The 22,660-nt window shown below is 31.4% G+C and overlaps 1 long non-coding RNA gene across 1 annotated transcript; it reads right to left on the reverse strand.

The window, feature by feature from the left end:
* Nucleotides 1-1,678: 1,678 nt before the first annotated feature.
* LOC140670168 (uncharacterized) lies at nt 1,679-5,341 on the reverse strand. Its single transcript, XR_012047479.1, has 3 exons — nt 5,233-5,341; nt 2,728-3,168; nt 1,679-1,763 (listed from the first exon to the last, which is right to left on the reverse strand). It is a non-coding gene; the product is annotated as an uncharacterized lncRNA (long non-coding RNA).
* Between the last annotated feature and the right edge of the window lie 17,319 nt (nt 5,342-22,660).

The following is a 22,660-nucleotide window of genomic DNA, read 5'->3' on the forward strand; positions in this document are numbered from 1 at the left end:
GATCGCGTACTGAGATGGAAACGAATGTGGATATGGAAAGTTGACTTGGAATAGTGGTTGGAAATGGAATCACGTATAGAATTAGAATTACAAGGATGAGGAGCACTTCTAGAGAGACAAGTGCATCGCTCAGAGTCTCGAATTGATGTGTGGATTTTTGGGACTGTTTCGAGGTCCCTCGGTTTACGCGAGTCAGGGTTGAAGAGTGGGGTGGACGCGTAGGAAGGGTTATCTAAAGGTTTGGAATAGCGGGGGAGTCTTATGGTGGTGGGAAAGCGGCTATTTTATGATTAACGTTTCGGGCTGTCGGCTAGAGTCAGTAACGATTATAATGGGTAACTTGTCTTAGTGAATAACTTATCGGCTAAAATGTAGTCGATAACTTGTTGTTTGGATTTATATTATAAGTTTAGTGTTTCTTAAAAGTAAATGAAAAAATTTTGGTGCTGGGACGTAACAGTCCATTACTTTAGATTTTTTAAATGGAAACACACATTTTTTATTATAAATTCTTGTAGCTTACCTCAAAAGCTTTCCAAAACACTATAATAAGACATTTTTTTAACAAAAAAATGTTAATACATTTTGAGTAATAAACATCGAAAGTTATCAGAAAAATGTTTTATTAAAATGAAATTAAAAATGATTGTACAATAATCATTAAAAAACAATTTAAAGAGAAAAGTTAGCACTTTAAAATGCTTCTATCGTTTTTTCAATCATTATTCATTTTTAAAGCGTAATTGTTACTTAAAAATAAAGTAAAAATTGCACATTTATCTTTTTTAATTTAAATCAATGAAAGTTAACGAAAAAGCGTTAAAATTTGCATTAACTTTACAACATTTACAAGTAGAAAGCATTCCACTGTTACTCGTACAAAAGGCCAAAGTACTAATTTTTTTCTGTACATTTCAAAAACTTAAATTAATAATTATTGTACGATCATTTTTTTTATTAGTTATAAGTGTTCAAAGTTAATAAATCGATTTTACTTTAATAATGAATATCTCAGCGAATAAAAATCATAGAACATTCAGTAAAAAAAGAAATTAAAACTGAAACTCTGTTTTTTAACACTCAATTAATGAAATCGTAATAGGATTTTTTTTTTATTTCGATATTTATAAGAATATTGACTAAGCTCAATATAAGGTATAGTTTATTTTTAACGCTGAATATTGTGAAGTTTCGATTTATATAAAAATATATTATATTTATGAAAAGAATAGTTCCATTTAAAAAGACTAGGTCTTTATAATATATAACCTAAATACCAACACTCAAACATTAGTTTAAAGTAAAATCTCTTTCTTTTTCCTTTTGAATTAAACCACTTTTGTTTGAAATATTTTTTTTCTGAAACTTCTTGATTTTTAGATATTCGACTATATTAATTAAAATGAATCTCTCTCTATACACACGCGCACGCACATATACATTTGTAAAATTTGAGGTGGTATGTAAAATGAAAACTATAAATATTTAAATTCTGTCAAAAAGTTGTTATTATTTAATATTGTAAAAAATTTTTAAGATAGTTAATTAATTTCATAAATCATTGTAGCGTTACTTTCTCAATTACTTACTAACATGAAGCCGTGGCGAACCATCATCATTTCATAAGTCTGTATAATTTTTAGTAAAAATACGCTCACTGTTTGAATATTTTGTCTCTGAGCAATATCATTTACTGCAGAAAGAAGCGCTTTGTAGTCCGGCGAAGGTAGAATCAATCCCGGGAAAAGATCAGACACTATACCCTGAAAGGGATATATATTTGAACAAATTGAGTGTTCAATTAATTTAAAATAGAAATATTCGAAAACCATATAATTTACATTGATCAATTATCAAAAGATTTTATCCGTTTCAAATTATAAGAAAAAAGTTAATTTCTACATATTTTTTTTGTATTACGTTATAATGTAATGTAATTATCAGAATTATTAAAAAATAACTTTCTAAAAATTATATAAAAATACAAATAATTTATTATAAAGATGTGTCGTTGATAAATATACGTTAATTTGATTTGGTATTTTAACATTCTATAAAAATTGAAATTATATAACATTAAATCTTTGCTAGTACATTTTACTGTATTTTTTGATAATATATATAAAATTAAAGAGCTATAGTTCTTTAAAAAAAACATTATACATGATACAAAAAACATAAATATAGCATAAATATAAATTGATCTTCTTAGAAAGAGATGCTATAAATTATATAAATGATAGACTTAATGAGTATAATAATAATAAGTAAAAGTAAATAAACATTAGTAATAATAATAAGTAAAAGTAAATAACATTAATAAGTAGAGCATTCTGATTGTCATGTGAAAGATGAAATAAGAAAAATAGAATCGACAAAATAGCAGAGTTGAAATTTGCATCTTAAGTCTTAAAATTTATGGATTTATGGTAAAAAGTGAAGTGTTTCTTGCAAACTACATAAGTTCTAACTATCATAGAAAATAATCGAATAAGTAGAGTAGAAAATGTGGTAAGATTTTTACTTCCCAAGGCAAACATTTTAACCTGCAGAGCTTTTTTCAATAAATATTGTACAAATATATAAATTTATATTTAATATAATTATATAAATATATTATATAAATAAGATTATATGAATATAATAAATTTTTACAAATCTATCTACTTCAATTATTATAAAAAATCAGAAATATATTTTAAAAACTAATACTATTCTTTTACATACCTGGAAGAGGGGCACGTCTCGTGTTAAGAACTTAGGTAAGTTTACGTCAATCAATGAGCGCAGAAGAAGAATAGCCTCATCTTCACTAGGATGTTTTAATTTTAGGTTCTGGGCTGCAGAAAGAACAGTTTTAACAGCACGCATGCCGTAGTCATAGTGTGACTGCGTAGACAACTGCTCCGAACAGAGCTTGTATGTAGTAACAATTTTTGTAGAAAGTTCACGGGCGAAACCAAAGCCCGACGAGTATAAAAAAATTTCAGCGATCATCGCGTAGTCTGGTACCATCATAGCGACTGTGCGAAATAAGACTTTCAAATTGTCTGGAAGCTCCGAGCGACCGGCATAACCAGGATTCATCGTGATACATACGAAAACAGCTGGGTTCAATTTGAGTTCGGTCTCTTCAAAGACGAACGTCTCCAAACCAGCACGCACAGCCTATATATATACATATATATATATATATATATATATATATATATATATATATACAAGGTGTCCGACAATTCGCGCAACATCTTTTAAGGGAAGGTAAAGAGTGTTATTCTGAACAGAAAAGTCCTGTATCATTTTGCGATTTTCTCAATATTTAAGGAAATATTAATTGTAAAAGATCAGCCAATAAAGTGCCGCGAGAAGCTCGCGGCGCGAAGACGCTTCCCATTGTCACTTGATACTAGGCGCGCCGACGAAGCGATGGGAGGAACACTCTGCATTGACAACCTGAAGTGTCACATGCATAGTCACATAGATACATAGACACATCGTCGCCTAGTATCATATAACAGTGGAAGGCTTCTTCGTGCCGCGCGCTCCTGCCGGGTGCCGATTAGCTGATCTCTTATAATTAATATCTCATTAACTATTGTGAAAATTGCAAAATGGTACATAACTCTTTTACTCAGTTTAACCTATTCTACCTGCACCTGATGGATGGTTCGCGAATTATGGGACACCCTGTATATGTAATTATTACATTTTATTAAATTATTTTTTTTAATTCTCCTATATTATAAAAAATAATAATATAAATTATAGAAATTAAAATACATATATGGCATATTTATTGCGTGTTATGTGTAATTCAATTATATATAAAGGGTGAGTCACTAAAAGCTGCCTTTTAAAATATTCTTATAAAAAGAAATGTTTTAGAGAGAAGTTACTTGGCTCAAAGGGAAAAAAGAGATAGCCATGTTAGTTTGACCTTGGGCCCTTGTTAAGGTTATATCAAAGTCAATCTAGTTTTTCAAATGGGATCTAATTTTTTTATATAAATTAATTTCTCTCAATTTTCTGCGTAAAAAGTTATAAAGATGTGATGATAAAAAATTTAATAGTTTACGATATATTTTATATTTTAATAAAACATAATTTTACATAAATATCTCGTAAAATAATCATTTTTTGATTACTTTACCTCAATACTTTTATGTTAAGATTAATGAGAAAAATCAATTAATGTAAAGAAAATATATAACATGTTTCTAAGAAAAAGTATTATAAAATTTACAACGAGTAGTTACGCAATTTATACAGGGTACAGTGTTAGAATCCGGACAAAAGAAGTTTTGTCGAAAAAGGCACATATTAAATTTAGATTTCCATATTAGTATGAAACATACAAAAAAATGCTTTTATATACATGTTGGTGGGTTCTTTTGTTCAATATAACCCCTTGTGCCGTTATTATCCTCTCGATTCGATTCCTGAATCGCTTGCACGCAGCCTCTAAATACGCTCAAGCTATGTCCGTACACGCTGCTTCAATAGCGATCTGAAAGAAAGCCATATTAGGATGTTTCGACTTGTCAGTAACCTTTTCAAAAACGCTCTATATATAATAGTCCAGGGGGTTCAAGTCGGGGCTGTTAGAAGCCCAGAAATTCTTGGACCAAAAGAGTTCGACGTTATCCGAGACCCAAATTTTTTGCACCAAATGGCTGGTGTGAGCAGGTGCACCGTTTTGTTGTGCACTTCTTGAGCTGACGCGCAATTCTCTCGCTCACCCCCAAAGTGTATGCTAATTTTTTGAGAGATGTCTCTGGAGCTTCCGAAATCTCTTGAGTTCTGTTTATGAGCTCCGACGTCTTTGTACTTCTCTGCCGATTATGTATCTTTGTTGCTGGGGTGGCGGATACTTCTTCAGACTTCTCTGAAGCCGTATACTTTTGTACAATATCGTAACTATTGATAGGGAGTATTTGAAGAAATTAATTATTTCAAACAATATCCGTCTGGCGCGAAGGCTTTTCTTTTGATTATCGCTGTTCTTCGTATTCTTCTATGCAACCCATGTTCCGCTATTTTTTATTTACAAACTTTTTATCTACATTAATGCCATGTAGCGCATCCAGTGGAATTATAATATAGCGAGAATTTCAAATCGAATTTTGTCCGGATTCTAGAGCCGTACCCTGTATATATATATATATATATACTTTCTGCTTCATTCAAAAATCAAAAAAGATTTAAGTATGTATTGTTTATTTATTATATTACCTGTACTATGGATAATATTTGTTGAGCCACAACTGACAGCACTTCCAATTCAATACGATTAAACTCATCGAAGCAAGACCACGCGCCACAGCTCACCAAACCCTTGAAGAATTTGCCCATGTTCTTGTAATCGAGACCTTCAGAACAGTTGAATACTATACACTGTACAGCGATAACTCTACTCAAATCTTTGGTAGTTTCAGTTTTGCCGGTTCCTGCTGGACCTTCAGGTGCACCATTCAGATGCAAAGAATACGCACCGATCAACGTACGATAGCATCTTTTGATCCATTTAACAACAATTTGAATTAGTATCTATGTTTTTTATACTTTGTGTTTCTTTCTTTATACTTTTATAATATTTTATAATGATTTAAAGATAGTTATTCTTCTATTATCTTCGCGTTTTAAAATGAACTTTTGTCATTCATATAAAATTTATTGTAGTTTGTTTTATTATTCATGATAAGTAAAAAGTATGGAACCAATTTTATTGTAAATTCAATTTTGTACTAATGAAAGTTTTTATTATAAAATTGGATTTCGATAAAATCAATTAGTTTTCTCATATGTTGTAGCTTATGATTGCTGAAAAAATATGAACAAAAAAATAAATAAAAATAAGCGTAAAGCTAGATAATGAACAATTTTTATGTTTGGTTAGGTTAGGTTTACAGCCATCAATATCTTAACTATAAAAAATTCGATAACTTCAAAACGGTTAATTCAAAATGGATAAAATTTACTGTTTTAAAAAGACCTTAAAAAGTGCAATAAAAAATAAGGAGTTCTATTAAAACTCAAGATGACTTTGCCCTGACCTTGACTAACAATAAGTCACTTATGATCCAACTCATATTATCGTTGAATACATCTTTTTACGCTTTATAACTTTTGTATGAAATAATTTTCTTTGAATGTCTTGTTTTCGTGATTTTGCAGTTCCATACTTTTTACTCATTCTGTATAGTGGTATTAAAAAAAATAATTTTTATCATATCTTTGTAACTGAACCTAATTTAAAATTTTATTAAAGTATTTTTTATAAGTAAGTAAATTGTTGACTATTCTACTCTTACAATTTTGTATGTCAAATATTGCAAAAATTTATGTAGAAAGAGTTAGAATAAAACATTAAAAATTAGAACATTATAAAAATGATAATGAAATTTCAGAAACAACCTAAAATAAAATGCTCACCACAAAACATCTCATCTTCAAAATCAAATAATTTTTTTAATACATTTTAACTAGTGTAAAACACTACAAAATTAATTGATGTAAAAAATTCATAATTAGTTGCATACTGTAAGCTACATATTTTTATAATAAGAGTATGTTTTCTTCACACAATTAATTTGTCTTATTTTCTATTTATAAAAGTATTACAATAAGAGATAAAAATTCCGAAAAAGAAACTTAACCTCTTTGACCTTGATATATGTTGCCAAGATCACTGTCCTAAGTATCCTCAAAAAAGTTTTAAGCGTCGCTTGTTGTTTATTAAAAAGTTTTAAACAAAAAAGTTTTAGTTATACGTATCTTTCGCTATGGAGAAATGATAATTTATGTCATTATATAGTTCCACATTCAATACATATATATAATGAAAAATACATATAATAACTGAAACTTTTTTTGTAGTTAAACAACGATCGAAGTTTAAAACCTTTTACAGGTTTACTCAGAATAGTGTGATCTTGATAACATATGTCAAAGTTAAGGTCATTGAGACTGGGTCCCCTTTTCGGAATTTTTACCAAATAAGATTTAAGAAATGAATATTTTATGAGATATTTCCTCTGTGTCAAAATAATATTCTAAATTAAAATGCAAAATATCGCGTAAACTATTCAATTTGTGACTATTTTCAAAATTTTTGACAATTATTGCAAAAAGTCGATTATTAAAAATGTTAGGATAATTCTATTTAAAAAAAAGTATGATAATTTTGAAATCTCAGAAACACTTGAACTGAATTATGCTTATCTTAAGTTGGCCTTATCAAAACAAAACAACTTTTATCCAATATATTTTTTTAATTTTGCGTACTTTTTTCAATATTTTGTGTCTCAATTTAAATAAAACACCTGTTTAGAAAATTTTATCTAGATGAATAAAGTAAAAGTTTTCATAACAAAGTTGTTTGATTTCAAAAGGGAAAAAAGATTGTGATTTTAATTTAACATTAAATCAAGAAATTGGTTATTTCAAAATCAATTTTACTTTCCTATAAATGGAAACATTTTATTACTTTTTTATTAATTGTCAAAATTAAAACTTTTTTCTTAATATATTTATCTTAAACACACAATATTCAAGATATTTTACTTTAACCATTTGATAGAATTTAATTAGATAATAAAGATAATTCAAGCAAATATTTAAATGACTGATGCTAAATGTCTATTTTGGCATAAATTTGAATCTCGCAAATCAGATGCAGGATAGTTGTGTGTCAGTTTCATAAAAAATTAATTTTTCTGAAACTAATTACTGTACACAAAGCACTAATTTTTTTCTTGGTATTTGATATAAAAAGTTAATTTTCTATGAAACTGACGCACAATCACATTGCGTCTGATTCTTATTGGTCCGTAAAATTCAAAGTTTCACATTAGAGCATTATTAACTTGTCTATTTTGACAATTAAATAATGAATTTTGAAAGCTTAAAAAGAATTAATATCTTTAGCATTTTTTAAATTGCAATTTTTTAAATCTTTAGTTTCCATTAGAGATGTAAATAACAGCTTTCATTTTCGTCAGTTTTATTATCTAAACTTGCTCTGGATTCCGATACTGATACTCAAAAATTTCAGGCTCTTTGTTAGTGCTGATGATATCTTGAGAAATAATAAACTGTTCTAAATTTTGCAACTTTAAATCGTGTGTGATGTGAACAATTTTTACCATTGTCCACCATTTGTTATTCTATTTCTTTTGGAAACGTGTATTGCATAGTGCATTAAAGCTACTAAAGCTAAAGGTACTTCTCTCACAGGCAATTGAAGTGATAGATATTTTAAAAAATAGTACAGTTTATTTTGAAAGATCTTTGCTTTAGCAAATATTCTTCTATTCTACTATGCTATTGATAAAATTTGATCAACAATTTGCCAAAGAAACTGTTAGCTGAGAAACTCTTTTTTAGATTAAAAGTTGGCTTAAATTACGAAAAAACGTTCTTCTAAATCTGGTATCCCTTTTGCTAATTGTAAGTCAAGAATAAAATTAATACAAATAAATTATTTACATATAATTACAATTATTCATAGCGGAAAATGCCGAATTAATAATTATTCATTATCATTATCATTATTTTTAATTTATTTATATTTATTTTCTTGAGTATACGACTTTGCATTCATATTAACTCGTTGTTGTAATTTTTTTATAATACCTAGCCCCTTTTTTACCCTTTTATTGTCATAAAATCATTGATAAACAAACATATTGAACAATGCAATGTTATGGACAATGAAATGTTGAACAGTAGTATCGACGTATAAATGTTCTGAACAAGTAACAAACAGCGAAATAACCTGATACTATAATTTGTCATATTAATATTGTTATGTTCCCAGGTATAATGTTCTACATCATGTCTTGCCGCTCGATGCAAAAAAATAGAAAATTATCTCCGGGACTACACACGAGTCTCTTATCAAACGGCGGATTTCGCAGATTCCGTGATAACTGTCGAGCTGTGCGACCGTATCTTGCGACAGCTCCACTCTCTTTAGCTATTATACGGTTATTTATTGTACATTGTGTTATTATGTTGGACTGTATTCTTTATTAAAGTGATTATTTTTTAAAAGTTTGTTTCTTTATTTGATGCGACTTTTGAGTGCCGTTCATATCACGCGCGTACGATATAGGGTAAGATTGCCTAATTTGGACCAGTTTTTAATTTTTTTTATAACTTGCAAAAACTTAATAAAAATGAATAAAAAACTGATTAGGATTTATCTTTAATCTGTTTGTGATATTCTATATTTTTTTGAGATGTTTTTATACAACAATATCTACTGCAGATACGTTTCTTTAAAATCAGTTGCTTAAATTGTACCACAAAGTTTCCTAAATTGTACCGTGTATTTTTTGTCGTACCGATATGATTTATTTAAAAAGTGTGAAAGAAGAAAAATAACATACAAATAATTTAAGTAAATATTGTTTTATTAAACCACAACTTATATAAAAACTAAATAAAAAAATGTTTTAATTAAAAATTAATTATTAAACTAATTATTACAACTAAAATATTTTTTATATTAAAAACTTAACTAACAAATTAATTTACAGTTGAAATCATGTTTCTATAAAAATCACAGTTTTCTTTACAAAACTAAAAAAAAAACTAATATTATAAAAATAAAGTATTTTTATATTAATAAATAATTTATATCAATAAAGTATAAATATTATAAGAAAATCATTTTTTAACTAATTGTAAGAAACCAAAAGACAACCATTAAACAAAAATTTGTTTTCCAATTAAAACAAAAAAATATAGGTAATACAAAAAAAAAAAAAAAAAAAAAAACAAATGAACTGCTCCCTCTCCCTCTCCCTCCCACCCCTCCTCCCTCCCCCCCTTTCTCTCTCGCACTCTCTTTCTCTCTGTGGATTTTAAGAACAACAATCACAGATATCGTCTTTCTTAGAAACAATGTTAGCACAAGGTTTGTGAGCTCACTTTTGACTCATTTTATAAAAAAGAAAAGAAATTCCTAAATTGTACCGCTACAATATAAAGAACCAATAGGTGGTATGATTTAAGAGGCTAGTTGTGTTTTGCAAATTATAATAATAAAGTATACCAAAATGAGGTTATATTCAAACTATGCCATGCAAATATGCCAATTTTAATATAGTTTAATTTAATAATGACAAGCAGCTCAATTAATACATCTATTATAACACTCTAAATGTCTTATGTTAAAGTAGGTAAAACTTATTTCTAAAACAAAAAATCCTTTACTTGCTCTTTTTAATAGGATGCTTTCGTGGACAAACATTTACTTCTCTCTACTAACTTTATAAGGTTAGACAAATCTCGCATAATACATAGATGACACTAGGCCTTCGGATTTTATAAAATATAAAGATGGTACAATTTAAGAGCCGGTACAATATCGGCAACTCCCCTATCGTTTCTCGCGGACTTAAGGGGATGCTGGACTACCGATCGAGTTCTAACCTAACAAAACAATATATTTACTTAATATAAAAGTTGCAATTTATACACATAAAATAAAATAGGTACTTTCAGGACAGAATTGTATGAAAAAATATTTGTAGACTTTTAGAATTGAGCTTAGATCGCACAACATTTTCTGCAACAAAATTTTTTTATCTAGGCTTCTAAGCTCATTTCTAAAAGTTTACAAATGTTCTTTCATGCAATTCTGTCCTGGATGTACTAATTGTATTTTAGGTGTATAAATTGCAACTTTTATATTAAGTAAATATATTGTTTTGCTAGATTAGAATTCGGTTGGTAGTCCAGCATCCCCTTAACAATATTATAAAAAGCCTATGTTATAGGTTTTTATAAACTTCTTCTTGTTACGTTAATTAAAAAGCTATTTATTATTTAATGAAATGTGATATTATTATGAAATGTGATTATATAGCGAGTTGTTATTTCGCCTTTTATATCTTATCTTATTCTGCAGATAACATACCTATCAGTCAATGGCGTGATGACAAGACGCGGACAGTTACCGATGTACTCATAAGCATACTTTATTGTCGAATAGATAATACTGACGTAAACATCGTCTTCCCAGTAATAACGAAGTTGCGCTAACCATTCAAAATCCATCTCGTCAGTGATCTGTTTTTCGATAAGAGACTTAACGACATCCATTGCATGTACATCGATGGTGATAAGAGCATTCAACGTTGTTCGATTTTGCTTAGAGAGTTGTCCTACAATTTAATCAAAATTTTCACACATTCCAGAACAAAGTATTTAACATATATGTATACCTATAGTGTAATGTTTATTGTAATACAAACCTCTAACTAGATCGACCAATTTCAAGATCTGAACTTTTAGTTTCTCATAAAGTGATTCCATCGCAAAAAGTGCATGTTCAACTAAACAATTTTGTACTTCGAGACTCCAATAGATTTGTGAAACACACAAAACGACCATGCCAGGCCAAATTAGCACCCACGTTATTCGTTCGTTTATCTCATAGTCCAAATAACTTAAATAGACTTCCTCTCTTACTGATAGTATCATCTGTTTCTCAACCTATAATATGAGTTAGATTTAAATGTATTATAAAAATAATAAAATCAATTTTTTATACGCTTATGTTAACATTCGATTAAAACTCTAAAATTCAGTTTGTATGTATAAATTTTCTATTTAGCTGATGCAATAAGACTAAATACAATGTGATCAATATAAAATCAATTAATTATAAAATTAAATCGCACAATTGTTGTACAAAATAATAAAGATATACTTAGTTTTACTTATTGTTAGCAAATTATTTAAAATTATTATATTCTGCGTTTCGAAACAAATTTACAAAACTGAAAATTCTAATGATGCTCAATGATGATAGAAATAATTAAGAAATATTTTTTTTGTTAACATAATAATAAGTAGATAAGTACACCGATTGCAATAGATAAGGGGAGTATTCCTATCAAGTATTACTTCTATTTTAAATAAGTAAATAACTATGTTAAATAAGTACATGGTTTGTTTAAAATCTGATGTGACTGACTTTTTTTAATTTTTCCTGTAGCACTCTTTTAATTACTGGTTAAAACTATTTCAGCTACGATCACCTAAAATTACAAGGCTAGCATGTGCATCATTAATGTGGAGATTAAATGTAATATAACCTTATTGGCATTCGAAAAAATACTATGGAACAATATTAAATTTTGTTTTAAGCTGAACAAAATAGCTGGTAAAACAATAAAAAGTGTAGAAGTGATTCTTAGATCGTACAGTAGTGATTTGAATCGTTCCAATGTCTTTAGATGTATCGAAGGAAGTGTGCATGTGAAAGAACTAAATTAATCATTGCTTATCGTTTTTTTCAATTCAAAAAGCATTGTCTAAGGAATTCATCGGAAGATTAAATAATGCTAATTATTATTTAGGTGTTCTGAATTTTGTTTGTAGAATAGAATTCTTTGAATTTGATTTGCATATCGAGAACAAGATTCTTGGTCACTTTTGCACGATCGTGCACCAATGCATAAATCCAAGATTATATGCGATTTCTTGGTCAGGAAAGGTATTACAATGTTCGAATATTCCTCGTAGTTGTCTGCTTGACATCTAACTATTCTTAAATCTCAAGTTAACAATAAAAGCATTACGATACTATTCAAGATAACCAAAAGATCGTGGTTTTCAAAGTGATTCCGAAAATAGAATATAATAGCTGCTTCAAACAAATTTTTAATTGCTTCCAGTTATATTGAATAAAAAAATTTATTTTAAATAAAAAAAATTTTTTTAAAAATAATTGACGTCTTACATTTTTTTCGGTATCAGTACACCAGATTCTGAATAGACTGTGTATATAGAATGACTTATTTTAATTTTCATTTTTATCCACAGAAATCTCAAAACCCGTAAATTTAAATTTTAGACAAAACAGACAAAAGGGGACATTAATTTTTATAATTTAAAATAATATCGTAGAAAAAATTCTTTTTTCGGTACATTTTTTATTAAAAAATAAGGCTATGTATATATATAATTTGTAGATATAAACTATATGATATGTCTTGTATACAGGGTGTCCTGGAGAATAATTTTTCTTAAATAACTTTTATATTACTCTGTAGATTTTCATAATATATAAGAACTTTTTTTATTATTAAGTGAAGATCTTTAATATACATAGTGTGATTAATTTTTTTATATCATCTCGGAGAGCCAGAATCAGATCACCTGTAAGTCTTTTAACTTACAAAACTTTAAAGTCGGTGAGCTTTTTTATTTTGAAATTATGTTTTTAGATTCACATTTTCTCTAAAAAAAAGGTATTCTTGTTTCATTTCGTTAAAACTGTTTTCAAGGAAAATGCATTTGATCGATAGAAAGTAAACCTTTATTCGTAATAATTGAATAATGATTTTGAAAATAATACAAAATTACATTGTGTATTAGAATTAATTAAAAGAAAACGAATTTAGCCAAATTTACAAAAAATATTCGAAATGACTTCCACCGACTCTGCTTACCATGTCCACAAGAGATTGCCCACCTTTATTAGAATACCCAGTATACATATGTATATTATACACACTATTTTTTCGATTTTTAAGCTACTTTTGTTTATTAAGAAAGCATTAAAAACATGTTAGAGAGAAAATTTATGTATGTTTATTCATTCGTCCACAAACGATCAAGTGTCGATTTTTATTCAATTTTACTCAATTATCGGTTTAAACTTTTACACTGCCCTTCATGTTCTCAAACTTTTTCTGAGTAAGTGTTTCGACATTATTGTGCAAGAATTTCAATAAAATAACAAAGTTATACTTGAATGAGCCATCGTTCGACACATCCGCGCGCTGCTGCTGTCGAAATGAATTCTTTCATCGTTACTTCTTCATTATCGTCACTGAACATGGAATAAATTTCTAATTTTTCGTCAAACCTATAAGAATTCGATAAATAATGAGAATAAATATACTAAAAAATATACTAAACAAAATATATATATGTATATATGAAATATCGTAAATTTTTTTATAGGGTACGTGTATTATATTTTAATTATATTATATATTTACACCGTGGAATAATATATATTAATATATTATGATATGTGTGTACGTATTATACTGTATATATTTTATTATAATATTACATATTTTTGTTATATTTTTATCACTATTATTGTATCCGCGACAACATAATAAGGCTAAAGAATTTGTTTTTATTTAAATGATGAACACTTACACATCAGATAGAAAATTTACAGTTTTATTATAAAGTATATTTTAATAAAAATAATATTTTCTTGACTTATTTTGTAATGAGCGCAATTACTGACTAAATTTCAGAAACAAACAATTGATGCTATTGTTATCGATTTATATATTTATACATATAAGTATTATTAAATTTTAAAGATGCAATGTCCTTGATCGAGGTGACAAATTATATTTTACTTTTTATTTTATTACAACTATGCTAATATTTTAGCTTCATAAAAACCTACAGTTTAGAAAGCCAAAAGAAAAGTAGCCGATCAAGATGTATAACGACGATCTAGCATGGAAAAAGGATCCATATGAAATCACAATGTGTAGTTATTCACTTGGAACGTGTTAATTATTATAAGTTTTTAAAAATGTTGATTAAAGAAAAAATATAAGACGCACTTCACTGCATTTCAAGAAATCCACTAAAAATAGCATATCCCAAAAGAAAGATTTCGATATCTACTACAGTTGTTATAATCAGAAGCATATATTCAGTATAGAATTTGTAACGGTTCACCTTTCTTGACATCTCGGATTAGCTCGTCGGTTCCAGGATTCAGGAGAAGGGGAAGACTCCAATTAACGAGAACGGGGTTGTTGGTGACAAGCGTTTATTCAAGCAAAATATTTACAGGCTTGTGTGTAACGTGTGAGTGTGTTTATATACAATGGGTGTGAGTGGGTGTCTTTTATTTACAAGTGTGCTCGTGTGCGTGTTGTCGCGGGTGTATTTGTGTGTGTGTGTTTCTGCGCGAGAGCTTACGGCTATGTACAGGTGCGAGCGGTGCGAATTACTAGCGGTTCGAAACATAAGCAGGTCGCAGGCAAGCGATTTACAATATATATATATGTATATTACTAGGCATGCTACTCATACGCAACCATTGCCAGTCATAGACCGCTCCTCCTATCATTCAATGAGCACCTAGTAACTGCGTAGTAGTAGGATGGGCCTTTTCACCGCGCGCTTGTACTCACCCGGATTTGTCAATCTTTGTTAATTAATGTCTCGGTAATTATTACGAAGATTGCAAAATGGTAGAGGACTTTTCTATTCAGTTTGACCTGCTCTATCTGCCCATGAAAGGTTGGGCGATTATTACCGGACACCCTGTATATATATATATGTATATATATATATATATATATATATATATATATGTATATATATACAAGCCTGCGTCCTATTTGCGTTATATTTTTTCGCGCATTTGCGTTACATGGATTTGGCGGCAGCAACGAGTTCCCATCCGGACGCAAGAGGGGAGACGGAGGCTGAGTTCAGCGAAGAGCGGAGGCTCAGAACTAATGCGGGGAGATCACGTCCGGTAAGAATTGTGTTTACATTATTATATACAAAATTCGGCGGAAACATCGGCTGCCGTTAAGAATCTCGTACCCATAGGACCTTCGCTTGGAACAAAAGACCGGAGATAAATGGTCAAGAAGATGGCCACTCCAGATGTGACGGACATCGGAGCCTCAACGAGGAGCTACCGGTTCGTGCTCAAACCAGAGAGTCCGGAGAAGCCATGGGCACCAGACTGAACCGACAGTAAGCTGCCGAGAAGCCGCGCCAGGAAGTAGCCTATATGAAAATCGAGAAATTGCAAGCAATTAAATCGACCGCGATAAGGCAAAGCCGCGATTGGCCCTGAGGGCCGCGATACCGCCACAGGTGGCCTAATTTGGCTCTAATTCGCCGGCGTGTCTCCCGCGGGCCTTCCGCTCGTCACTGTTCGGCGAGCAGTCGAGGACGACAGGCCCCTGATTCCGAACGACCAACTGAAGCGATACCGGAGGACGACAGTCGACGAACCTGTAAGGTCGCCAATCCGGTAACTCGACGCGATTCTGACGGATGTTGTCCTATCGCGATTATCGTTTTGAGTAGCTGTCGCGATTAGCGGAAAATCAGATATTCCAACTCGTGTACTAGCTGCCGTTACCGTACCGTACCGTGTCGAGAAAGCGAAGGGCTCTCGTTCCGTCCGAGTCGTTAGAGGGCATAGATCGCCTCTTTCTCATTCGCCGCCGACAGTCATTACCGTAATTTTTGCGTTAATTTTAGTGTTAGTTATCGCGCATTTATTTGCGTAAGTACCATTCCTTTGTCCGTCAGGAGACGAGTTCGTATAACACGTGCTGCGTGCGACCTTTGTATCTTGCGCCGCGTTTCGACTTGTAATCCGGGACTTTATGGAGTATAATTTGTACCTTGTAATGGTTAATGTGATCTGTTAAATATTATGTAGGGTATTTGCGCAGTAAGTCTGCCGAATTTTAATACAGTCAGTATCGAGCTAGAAATATCGAGGGTCGAAGCTTGTCGGCCGCGCTTGTTTACACGCATTCTTGAGGATATTTTATTATGTTAATTGCGAGATTTTTGAGCGTTCCGTGACCAAGAGTTACATTAATTTGATATTACTTTCGCCGCGTCCTTAACAAACCACGAGCAGCTCTTGACATCTAACAGAATATCCAAAATCGGATGTAATTTGATACTTAACGTTCGGTTGCGGCATCGCGTCATCACGCGCCCTTCACGTGCACAGTGAATGCGACCACTGCTCATAGCTGCCTTTAGATATATGTTATTTCTCCGTGACTTATTATACTGCTGTCTACACCGATTTGTTATCTCCAATATATTATATTATTTTTATCTTAATCCGTTGTATTTCAATCTGAGAATTTAGAACCTGCCGCTGTCGATTCTTGATCCCGAACCGCTCTTAAAGACCCCTCCCCCCCTCTACCAATTCGAAGGCTGGTTAGCCGACTTGTTGCCGTCGCGGTTGCAATTCTTTTTAGCGTTTCTTGCAAATTGAGATTTTAGGGTATTGAATTTAGAGTGGCGAATTTTCGTGTCTGACGCCCAAAATTAGTATCGTTCCGGGAGTTAGTATATTGATTGAAAAGAGCAATCGCGCCGAAGGTGTGCCGTAGGCCATTTCATCGGCTAAAAATGATTTCAAGGAGCACTGATATAGAGTAAAAGAAATATATGGTCACAGTATATATATATATACATACAGCTTGTTATATACATATATATATATATGTTTAAAACGATACACCCTGTATTGTAATCATAATTTATTTCACAATACTGTAACATAAATAAAACATGAACTCATACTACACATTCAAAATAGTTTACAAAATAGTCGAAAGTTTAGTAAAAATAAGAAAATGACAAATATGAAATGAAGAGTACGAAAATTAAAAACTAAAAAATTAAATTCTTGGACTATGCTTTTACATGGTGCATCTTGGGTTACGCCAAAAAAATCCGAAATAAAGTTATTTATGTTACAGCATTGTGAAATAAATTATGAAAATTACAATTATGAAAAATAAATTACATTTTTAACATAAAAGTGGTTATAACTCGGAAACGATTTATTTCCGGATCTATGTTTATATAGCTTTTTTGTTTCTTTTTTGGTCCTAAATTACCTCCTGAAGTACTGCGGGTGATTTCCCAGACACTCTGTATGTCGTATTGTTTTAAACATATTAGATGCTTGAATTAATTCTCGCTGTTTTTGCAACAAAAACTCATGTTTATTTCAAAAGAACAGTACATTATATTTTATTTAAAATTGTCCTTTGAAAGCTACAACCTTTTCCCACTTTTCGGGTAACACATGGATTCCGCGGTAGAAAAATTCAGGTTGTTTTGAGGCGATCCAATTGTCGAGCCATTTTTCGATATTTTCGAAAAATCTGAAGTGCTGCTCAGAAAGGCCATGCTGCATCGATGAAATAAATGGTAATCTGAAAGAGCAACGTCTGGTGAATAGGGCGGGTGGGGTAAGACATCTCATCCAAGTGCCTCCAAGATTTCCTTCACTGGTCTTGCAACATGTGGTCTATCATTGTCATAGAGAAAAATAATTTTGTCATGTCTTTTGACATATTGCGGGCGTTTTTCTTTGAGTGCTCGATTCAAATTGAGTAATTGTCGTTGGTAACGTTCAACATTAATAGTTTGACTTGGTTGTAGCAGCTCATAATACACTACACCGACTTGATCTCACCAAATGCACAACATGACTTTCCATGAATATCCTGTTATAGCGTTGATATTGATGGTTCGCCGGGACGCACCCATGATTTCTTGCGCTTAGGATTGTCGTAATGAATCCATTTTTCATCGCATCACAATTCGATGCAAAAACGACTTCCGTTTTTGTCTTTGAAGCAGCAATTCACAAATGGTTAAACGTTTTGCAATGTCTCTTTCTCTCAATTCATGTGGGACCCAGTTTCTCAGTTTCTAGATCATTCCCATTGTTTTCAAACGTTTACTAACAGTTGATTGATCGATATTTAATGTTTCCGACAACTCTTTGAGCGTCTGACATGAATCTTCTTCCAGTAATGCCTCCAATTTTCCATCTTCAAACTTTTTCGACTGACCAGGGCACTCTTTGTCACTTACGTCAAAATCATTGTCTTTGAATCGTCTAAACCAATCTCTGCAAGTTGTTTCAGATAGAGCATGCTTCCCACAAGCTTTCACTAGCAAACGATGACTTTCAGCAGCAGATTTCTTGACATAAAAGCAGAAACGTAATGCTTCCCGCAAATGCTCTTTTTTTTATACGAAATCTGACATCTTCAATGCAATAAAAAAGTATGTTTTTTGCACTTCGATCTAATGTCACACACTGATTATTAGAGCCTATTGATAGTACTTGCATATACATCACTTTCGGCCATGTTGAAATAGCACAACTACTGACCTTTATTAATCAACAGCGAGAATTAATTATGAAGCATTCCATGAGATACCGGAAAACAATCCAAATCGAAAAGTATAAAAGGTATAATAAAAATGCATGAAATTAGAGCAACTAACATTATCTAATTTCGCCTCTATATACAGGGTGTTCGGTAATTAACAGACTAACGCTCGTGAGCAGGTAGAAGGTAATAAACTGAACATAAAAGTCCTCTACTAATTTGCATTTTCGCAATAATAATTAAAATATTAATTAAAAATGCTCAGCAAATGAGCGCGCGCTTTGCAAAAACAATACTTTTCGTTGCTTGGTGACACTCGCCCCTGATACGCCTAAAGCGTACGGCCCTCCCCCCAATGGTGTGCCACCTTGTCGTGGTGGGGGGGGCTCAGCCCTGAAGCAATCCCGGTATTCCGTCGTGTCTTATAATTAGGACTCATGGACGCCGGGTGATGGAAGGACTGTTAAAAGCACACCAAACAAGGGACGGTCAATAGAGGAAGGTGGGAGTTTGCTCCCACCCATCCTCTATGGCGTACTTTGCGCCCGAAAGTCGCCGGATGCACTAGGGGGAGTCCTTTCCCCCTCTTCGACATTTGGCCGGGACCGTGGACTCGGAGTTATTTATTTTAAATAAATAGCGTCTCACCCCAACTCTGGCTGTCAGACCTGACGGTTAACTAGAGGAGAGTGGAAGTATTTATACTTCTGCCCTCCTCAGGGGTCACGGGGAGGTGCGTGCGGGGATACACACCTTCCATTTTACCGTGATTCCTCGGATGTGGCGGTGGTGTTGCGAAGTGGTCCTGAAATGCCGCCATCGATGTGCCGTCGTATTTTGAGGCGGCGCATCGGGAGAGGGAAGTACTCTCTCCTTTTCGGAAGAGAGGGCACTGGCGGGGGTGGATCCTGGTAAGAATGCTAAAAGCGACTTCAGGGTCCACCCACTCAACCGCCACGGAAAAACCACCAAGGGGTTTTAGCCGGTAGGAGTCCGACATAACCCATCTCTCTCCTCGGAGCGGTGGGTCCATCCATGATGGATATTCCCTTGTAAAAAAAAAAAAAAAAAAAAGAGCGTACGGCCCATAGTCTAGCCGCACAAAGCGCGCCCTCATTCGATGAGCATTTTTAATCAATATTTTAACAATTATTATTATGCGAAAATCGCAAAATGGTAGAGGACTTTTATGTTCAATTTACCGCACTTTACCTACTCACGAGCGTTGGTTACCGAACACCCTGTATATTTCATATTTATTTCAAATTGTTTTGACTGCATTTTGGAAGATCCTATGAAAATATTAACTCAGTATGTGTGTGTATCAATATAAACATAACAATATATGATATATATATATATATATATATATATATATATATATTGTTGCAGCCCTGCTTTCGGTGGGCTAAAGTTATCTTCAGATAAAGTTGTCTCGGAAAAGTCTCCGTTGTCAAGAGATTAATAAATAAATAACGATTGCCAGATTTTTGAATAGCTGTCGACCGTGTCGGACGTACTTTCGAACGGCTTCGCGAATTTCTCATTTGGTATACATAATTTATTATTGTTTATTAAAACGTTCTTATTTGTTCCTTTAAATAAGTAATTTAATTATTTTGCGGCTCGCGAGTGTTGATGTGTTGTGTGTGTGTGTTTCGATTATTATCAAATCGGTGGCACGGACTCAACAATATATATATGTATGAGAATAAATATATTTAATAATAATAAATACACTTCTTAATAAAATTAAAGCATCACTTAAAATTAGCGTTAAAAAGGGTTTAATTCAATTTCATGTATCTTTGCGAAAAATGATCGTAGACCGATTAAAAAGCATTTTAAATTCTGAAACCTGAACTTTTCAACGCCTCAACAAAGATTTTTTTATAAAGATTTTTCTACAGATGCCGCAACTTTAAAGCAACCCTTGCAAATTTACCAAATAAACTTCAACTTTAGCAGCATACATGGGCGGAACAAAATTTTTCTACTAACTTTATTAATTGTATTTTAAAATGTAACATTTCCTCTTCAAAATACGTTTTTAATCATTGCGCTACGATTTTTTTTCATTGAGTTATGATGATTTGAAGTGAGCAGTGAACTTTCAGTGTTTTTCTCTGCAAAAATCTGTATTCTGCCGCCAGTATTGGTATTATCCAAGTTGTCAGTGAAAAAAAATTGTAGCGCAATGATTATAAATGCACTTTAAAGAGGAAATTTTAAAATAAAATTGTTAAATTTTAAAATACAATTAATAAAGTTGGTAGAAAAAACTTTGTTTTGCCCGTGGACGCCGTCAAAGTTGAAGTTTATTTTGTAACTTTGCAAGGCTCGCTTTAAAGTAGCGCTATCTGTAGAAAAATCTTCATTGAAGCATTGGAAAGTTGAGGTTTCAAGGTTTAAAATGCTTTTTTAAACATCGGTCTGCGGCAATTTTTCGCAAAGATACATGAAGTTTAATTTGACTCTTTTTAACACTAATTTTAAGTGATCCTTTAATTTTGTTGAAAAGTGTATAAGAAATATATACATAAAGAGAGAAATTAATAAGATACCCCAGTTTATTTATTCCTTCAAAACATTTTTTCAGATGCGGTTGAACACGGAGCGGTTCCTTAGTTTCTGAAAGAATCTCGAACATGTCATCGTTGCTAAGAAAAAAGAATCGCGGAAAAAATAATCTCTTCTTCTCGAGGTAGTTCAGCACACCTATGTTAATCTTTTCTATCAACATATTTGTCTCTTGCATAAGTTCTAACAGTCCTATCTGTAAGAAATATAAGTTCTTAATGGATTGTAAAATTAGGAGAATTGGAAATGTTTTATAATTGATTTTCTAAAAGAAACACTAGCTGCTAAATGTAATGTGGGTATAAATGTTGAAAAAATAATTTGGTTAGTCACTTTCAATAATGTTAGTTATTTTCTAAGAGTGTAATAAATTTAAAAAAATGAATAAATCAAATCTTGATAATGAGATATTATAAAATTAATTTGCAAGACATTCTTAAGGAGTTAAAATTAAAATAACATAAGTATTAGGATAATTAAAAATTTAAAATAATTAAAAATAAAATCACACAAATACAAAATCCTTTTATTTATGAATATCTAAATTAAACTAAACCGGGCTCGTAATGTTTAAAAATATGTGATGAGTGAGAGGAAAACAAGGGTCATCTGAGCGTTATAAAAATCTATTCGTCGAAGTATTTATTGATTTATCAAGAAGAGAAATGTTTACGTCTTTTATCCTGATTAGTCATTAAACGCTGTTTTAACTGATATATGATTTTGCAAATAGTAAATAAAAGATTTGCCTATAGTGTATCAATGACTACTAACTCTAACATAATATTTCCTATACCAATCCCTAAAAATAAATAATATTTTTTTAAGCAAAATTTTTTTACTTCAATATTTCAAAAAAGACCAGTTTACCTTGAAAAACTAAAGAAAGTGAATAATAAAAGTGAAAATAGAATTAATCTCTTTTTAATCATTTAAAGCTAGCTTATTTGATGTGTTTATAATAAACTTAAATTCATTGAGTCTTTAAATCACCATTTTAATTTGTTTTTAACCTGTTCTACCAAATCGAATTATTTGGCATATTTTTCATGTAAAAAGTATAAAAGAAGGTTTAGTCTAAATTTTTTCGAAAGGATTACTCA

The sequence above is a fragment of the Anoplolepis gracilipes genome, chromosome 10 (assembly GCF_047496725.1).
Source record: "Anoplolepis gracilipes chromosome 10, ASM4749672v1, whole genome shotgun sequence".
Classification (NCBI taxonomy): Eukaryota; Metazoa; Arthropoda; class Insecta; order Hymenoptera; family Formicidae; genus Anoplolepis; species Anoplolepis gracilipes.